Below are 7,500 nucleotides of genomic sequence, written 5' to 3' on the forward strand. Positions count from 1 at the left end.
TAGAATCTATGTTGGTTAATATGTCGAGTCTATGTTGGTTCATATGTCGAATCTGGGTTGGTTCATATATCGAGCCTGTGGTGGTTCATATTTCGAGGCTGTGTTGGTTCATATGCTGAGGCTACATTGGTTCATATGGCGATTCTGTGTCGGTTCATATGTCGAGTCTGGGCTGGTTCATATGTCGAGTCTGGATTGGTTCACATGTCGAGTCTGGGTTGGTTCATATTTCAAGTCTGGGTTGCTTCATATGTCGAGTCTGGATTGGTTCATATATTGAGTCTGGGTTAGTTCATATGTCGAGTCTGTTTTGGTTCATTGTGCTTTAGAACGAAATTTGTTTAAAGAAATGTGTTTGTGGGTCGAATTACCTTGAAGTGTTTATATACCAAAGTAACACTATATATTCTCACCAAATTTCTTATTCTTAGATCTGATTGCCTAAAAAAAGGTTAACACGCATGCGCGCAGACAGACACGCACACGCACATAACAAAGATATCACCTGTGATTGATCACCTGTGCTGCTACACCTGTCAACTTGCTAAAGAGTGAAACGTTAAATTCTTCCAGTAATTACAATTACAATGGCGAGACATGTTGATTGGGTTTGACGAGTAAAAGAATCTAATTTTCTTAAAATCTAATTCATGCTTTTCTTTCACTTTTCTCTTCTTCCTCTTCTTCCATGCGATTTTTTTTTATCCAGTTTTTTCATTTTAAAGCAAAACCAACGCACAAACTGGTGAGTGGGTTGGAGGAAGAAAACACAAGCGGACAGAAATAGATGCATGGGTCTTTTTTTTTTTTGCTTCAGTTGGCTTGTGAAAGACAACTTACACGTTTAACAAGTTCATTAAACAACGTAGAAAACAGCAAAGATCAAAGCATTTCGAAAGCTTTTCCATCATCTATTTTGCTGTTTTAGGAGAACATCATGGTAACGTGTATCATTTTTTTTTCTGTTTCTGTTATTTTATTTGTTTATTTCTATGAGAGACTACAATGACACTAAGCATTATAATTATAGCACTTGGAATCAAATGGGCATCAACACTTATCAAGGCCCAGAGACCACTCGAGGATAAGGGTTAAGAGTGTACAGTAGTCAATAGGACAATATAGTAATCGTTAGTAATGGAAATTCGGTAAATTTGTTAACTTAAGTAGATCAGCTCATCAAGAACTTGTTTACGTTGGACTTGAAGATAATCAGATTGTATTTAGCTGGAAAGCAGGAAAACGGAAGACAGTTCCACAGGCGTGCACTTCTAAGAAAGAAGCTTTGTTCATGGAATCTACGTTTAGGTTTAGGCACAGATAAAGAGTGGAGGGAATTATTGATAGTGTTTACAGCTAGACGAGTGTTTCTTGTGAAATTTTGGTGAGGGGGAACGATAGATTGAAGCTCAGTCGAGCATTTGCCATGAAAATAACGATAAAGTAGAGACAAACTCGCAACATCTCTTCTGTGAGATAGAGGTTGCAGGGAAAAGAAAAGGACATCTCCTACGAGGCTACGAAGTCTATTTTGAACTCTGTCAAGGCAGGACAAGTCCTTTCTAGCAGCTCCTGTCCAGATGTAGTAACAGTACTCCATCCTTGGACTTACCTGGCTCTTATATAGATAGAGAATTGCATCAGCAGTGAGATATCTATTGGATCGATAGAAGGATCCAACTATTTTTCCAGCGGCATTGGCAACAGATTTTATGTACATGTTCCATTTCAGATCAGGAGTAAAGGTCAAGCCTAGAAGCTTGTCAAAACATGAGACCCCCCCCCAAGACGAGAGCCATTCATTTCAATTGATGCGAGATAGGGATCAGAACGTTGATGATGTAAAGATAGAAGCTTGGTTTTAGATACATTAAAAGTAACAAGCCACCTCTTTCCCCATTATACCACTTGCTCAAGATCAGAGAAGAGAGAATCGGAGAGAACTTGGCCATTTACGGTCTTAGATGTGCTACCATAGATGGCACATATAAATGTCTATGAATGATGTAAGGATGTGATTTGGAAGATCATTAATGTAGATCAGGAAGATCTTTATAGAATATATATATATATATATATATATATATATATATATATATATATATATATATATATAAAATATATACAGGCTGTTTCAATAAGTTTCTGAACATTTTTCGTATGGGCACTTTTATTGAGAGTACACACATGAAATTCTAGTCCCATGAGAAGTAATCTCCTCCAGCTGCAATGCACTTGTTGTACCGATCCACCAACTTCTGATAGATCTCATGGAATTCCTGTTGTGTGAGCGTGTCAATAACCCTCATCATAACCTCTTTCATCTCCTCAGTTGTCACATAACGACAGCCTCTAAGGTTTTTCTTGAGTTTAGAGAACAATCAAAAGTCACAGGGAGCAAAGTCTGGATAATAGGGAGGGTGAGGAACTTTCTTGATGTCCACTTGGTCAAATAGTTTGTGACAAGGATGGAGCACCCTTGGGACAAACTTTGCACAAATCTTCCATATCTTCAGTTCCTTTCAAATAATTGTGTACAGTTCCCACACTGACATCAAACTGTACACTTATTGTCTCCATAGACACACAACAGCCCTTACCCGTGAAATTCTTTATTTTACCAATCAACGATCAGAAATCGTGATCTCACACAAAGCCAGTGGACTGCCTTTATTTCTCAGACAGCGCACAACTATATATATATATATATATATATATATATGTGTGTGTGTGTGTGTGTGTGTATATATATATATATATATATATATATATATATATATATATATATATATATATATATATATATAGTTGAGCACGAGAAAAGTCACAACTTTGACCCTGACCTTTAAAAATAGTGTGCACCATCATTGGGTCAGAGACCATCATCATGTCAGGTTTGGTCATGATCGGTCCAGTGGTATTGGCTGCAAGAGAGTACATATACATAGTCTATGACCTAATAAATTACATAACAGGAAAACACTCTTTTCATTTCTGTTACACACCTTTATTTGAATTTTAACAGACATATTCTTTCCAGAAAGAATATTAACTGCGTCCATATCTTTTAAAAACATATTAACGACTATATGACGTTATTAAAAATCTCCCTCTCTTTATCAATGCAAGCACCCCTCCTTTTTTGAATTTCCAACATCTTTTTCCGTTTCTGAAATAGAACAGCGTCACACTTTGTACATGAAACATTTTCAAATATTTGTTCTGGTGTTTTTGTTTTCTTAATCTGACTCATCCAGAGGAAATCGTGAAATAAAGACAAAACGTTGATATGTAGCAGTTAACAAACTATTTACTCTAAGCGGATCAATGCCGGTGCCAAAGTGATTCGGACACACTGACCAATCGGTTGGCAGGGCGCATTGATTTGAGATGTCCCCTTAAGGACTATTTCTAGCCCTTTGGGATCTCAGCTGCGATCACCCGAGAGACGCCAGCAAGCGACCTGTACAGACCTCTCACTCACCCCTCCCACTGCTACTTGTTGACGACTGCAGTCTGATGGCAGGCCACACCTTGAAACAGACATTTACACTTTCTTTCTTTCTCTCCAGTTTGAGATACAATTTCGCCTTTTTTTTTAATTAAACCCTTTATTATTGTTTTGTTAAAAGCAATGTCGTTTGGCCTTGTGTTTATTTAAGTAATTATGAGGAGAGAAATGCCCAACATTTCCCTCCTATAGATGAACGCATAACTCGGTTTGTTTTTTCTTTCTCTAGTTTGTTGGAATACTATTTCCATTATTCTCATCATATGTATGCATATATTTTTTTCATAAGTTTTTATTTCAGTTTCGATTCAAGCTAATGCACCCAGTTCATATGGATATATTTTTTTATTTTTGAAATCGCAATTTTATAATACATAAAAATCTATAGAACATTAACTCTATAATAATATAAAAGAAATCTGCAAGAATTAAAATATCATATTTAAGCATACTTTACGACCGGGCTTTGCCGGGCGTTCATTCTAGCTTAGATGGTTTTAACAATAAAACTACAATAATATCAGAGCGTCTCCATTTACACTGAATATCTACAGAATGCCAACATCAATATATTACATATGAAGGAGCCCCCTGTGGAATTTCCACAGATTCCGCTAGTATGTATAAATTTGCTAACATGTTTCTTTCCTCTGAAGAGAAGAATTTTGCATTCTTTGAAACTCTGTGAAATAGGAATTTATTAATTATCTTTTTTTGAAGTTTTCTGTTGAAAAATACATAAAAAATTTGCATGAAAATTTTAATTTCCAGTTTTCATTTATGCTTCTTATATATATACCGTACTTTGGGGTAATTGCCCCAAATCCGGGGGTAATTGCTCCAACTAAAAAAAAGTGCTCTTTTCTTTGCCAAAAGAGCACTTTTAGCTAGTTAGCGCAATTACCCCGGACTTGGTGCAATTACCCCAAAGTATGGTATATATATATATATATATATATATATATATATATATATATAGTGCAAAATTTTGTTGAAAATTCAAAGACTCACATTTTCTTTTTATAACCTTTGTTTATTTCCTGGATTTTTCATTACAGCCGTTTCATTAATGAGTTGGCAATTTTACGATTTATGTTTCCGTAAAAATATCCTGTCCTCACCAACTTCTTCAGATGTTTATCCATTAGATTTTTACAACAAATGGTATATTTTTTAACATGCTGGACATCGTATTTGGGTAAAAAGATTTCCACAGCCATGCTTCCTCACTTCCTCCATCTTTTGGTGTTATTTAAAGATAGTTTTCCGTTTTAACCCGTACTTGAGTATTTTTATTTTTTATTTATTAATTATTTTTGTTTTAATTTTCCCTTTTTTCATATTTGTTTTTTTCCAATTATCATATAATTTTATTCCTATATTTATGCGTGTTTATGTTAATATTGTTTTTTTGCTTAGTGTTTGAATTCGTATTATATTACCCGATGCAGGGGAGGTCACTCACGTGGTATCATTTTTTATCTAGGATTACCTCCCTTGCATTTTTTATCAATTATTGACCATCTAAATTTATATTCAGTTTTGTTTTCTTTTAATTCCTTAATCCATACTGCTAAAGTGGTTGATATATATATATATATATATATATAAAGAACAATCCACTTCTTTTACGCTTCCTTTTTGGAAATTAAATATATTTTTAACTCTTGTTAAAGTGTTTTTTACCATGTTTTATTTAATTTTTGCTTATATATATATATATATATATATATATATATATATATATATATATATATATATATATATATATATATATATACTAACAGATCGCCTGGAGTTGCTCAGGAATTCTCTATTAATTATATTATAGTATATGATATTGATTTCAAAAGTTTTTAAAAACATGACTTTGATGCTATCAGCTAGAATCGAAACCAAAATATTTAGCTGTCTAGCAGTATTTGCAGCCATCTGAAGTAACGACACATGCATATCAAATGTTGACAAATTAACGCAGTTAAACGTTTAAATGTATATATGTGCATGCGTAGAGATTACACATTTTGTCGAACTACACCTGCCAATTTGGACCCCTTGGCAGCTAGTTTTCTGGCTAAAATTAAATTCACTTTATTTTACAGTCCAAATGCTTCTCTCTCTGTATATAAAGTTTCAAGTCTGTAGACTAAAAATTGACTAGTTTGGTAGAGACCGTCCCATAGACAAACAAGGTCACTTTTATAATATACTTATAATAGACTTTGGCACACACCTTTTCCTTGCTGTGTATTGTTGCCGAAAGCAAATTCAATAGAATTTACATTTTTGTATTGGCGTACACATACTATTTTATTGTTATTCGATACGTGCGTTGCTTATTGTAATGGCAACAATGGTATTCCTTGTTTAGTACTCATGACTTAGTCTTTTCATTGTCAATTTTTACGTATTACATTTGTTCGCCTACAACAAACTTTGACAAATATATATATTATTGAATCCGGTTCTTCTCTATTTTTCTTTCTTCTTTCAACGTCGATAATGTTTTACAAAACAAAACGACTACATGAGCAGAGAATAACTTATTATTGAACACATGTTCAGATGTAATTGTTACAGCCGAGTACTTGGGAGAAGGAGTTATCAAACCTGACACAGTGATATGGAACAAAAAGGAGAAAAAGCAACTCCAATGATTCTGGGTTAAATAAAGCTAAAAGGAAAAAATAACGAAATATTAAGGTCTTATTTACGACATGTAAAGAAATAGGAATCTTAGGAAGATTTCTATCAGTAATTATAAGAGCTATGGAACTCATGAAAAACAATTTCAAAAACTGCCTTACACATATACCCGGTGAACCAAGCGCATTAGAGATACAAACAATTGAACTTAAAGGGATGGCTTGAATCTTTAAAAAGTCTCTTGGTTGGAATGTATGAGATAGCAGGTGAATGCCTGGCATCCGGTTAGATGCCCCATCTACAACCAGAACAAGATGATAAGAAAAAAACAAAACAAAAAACAATAATGAATAATGAAACAGAAATATAATATTAATATTTTACATAAATCAACTTACATTGAGCCAAACTTGTTACTTTAGAATTCTGCGCCTGTTTAACAGGGGATGGTGGTCTTAAGATTTGGTTCAGGTCTGGCTTGACAACTGTCTGAACAACATCCAATTCTGGAATTGCCAATACCTACAAAGAATGAAATAAAATTCATCGATTAAATTGCAACTGAAATGTCAGCAGGCAATTAGACAGATTCAGAACACACACATCATTTTCATTAGATTTGGTTACAGTGAACACAAATATATTTACTGTATACAGCTGATCCAAAGTTATACTAACTCGAAACGGCATATAATGATAAGTGTTTAAATTTGAAAAACGGCATATAATGATAAGTGTTTAAATTTGAAAATAACATAACCTGTATGCTGGCAAATTTAATTAAATTACAATATTGAAAATTAGACTAATATTGGCAACTTGAAATTGAATTATAAAAATAATAATCCAGTCAAAATACAGTTTGCCTCTGAACAAATTCCAAGAAAGCGTTTTATGATATTTTTTTATTACAATTATATGTGGGGGAAAAACATACTAAAAGTTAACCAAAATCTGACCACCACAAAGGTCCTATCACGTCATAAAACGATGACAGCAGTTGCACTAAAAATAACCAATATTTCCATACTTCAAAGCTGTAGCTGTTGCTTACAGAAGAGTCTGCATTTTTTTATACTATTTATTTTTATATAATTTTTATGCAAAGTTTTATACTAACTAACGGGCAGACGAGGTCATGACGTCATCAGATACTACTTCCTCACTCATATTGTCATAATGCCCTTCTTGATATGGTCCATATACCCGTAAATAAATAAGTCTGTGTCTTTTGCAAGTTAACCAAGGTGTACTACAACCACTAAAACAGTTGCAGTGAATTATTTTCAGAAGTGTTTCTGGCACAGATGAAGTACCATCATCCATGAAACTATTCTGCAATT

The 7,500-nt window shown here is 33.8% G+C and overlaps 1 long non-coding RNA gene across 1 annotated transcript in view; it reads right to left on the reverse strand.

Annotated features, from left to right (window-relative positions):
* Positions 1-6,699, reverse strand: part of LOC145289023 (uncharacterized) — a 54,896-nt gene extending 48,197 nt beyond the window's left edge. The window contains exon 1 of the long non-coding RNA XR_013869302.1: positions 6,556-6,699. This is a non-coding gene — a long non-coding RNA (uncharacterized LOC145289023). The remainder of the gene's footprint in view (positions 1-6,555) is intronic.
* Positions 6,700-7,500: the final 801 nt, after the last annotated feature.

Source organism: Euprymna scolopes, chromosome 2 (assembly GCF_053919585.1).
Source record: "Euprymna scolopes isolate OS-2025 chromosome 2, ASM5391958v1, whole genome shotgun sequence".
NCBI classification, from domain to species: Eukaryota; Metazoa; Mollusca; class Cephalopoda; order Sepiida; family Sepiolidae; genus Euprymna; species Euprymna scolopes.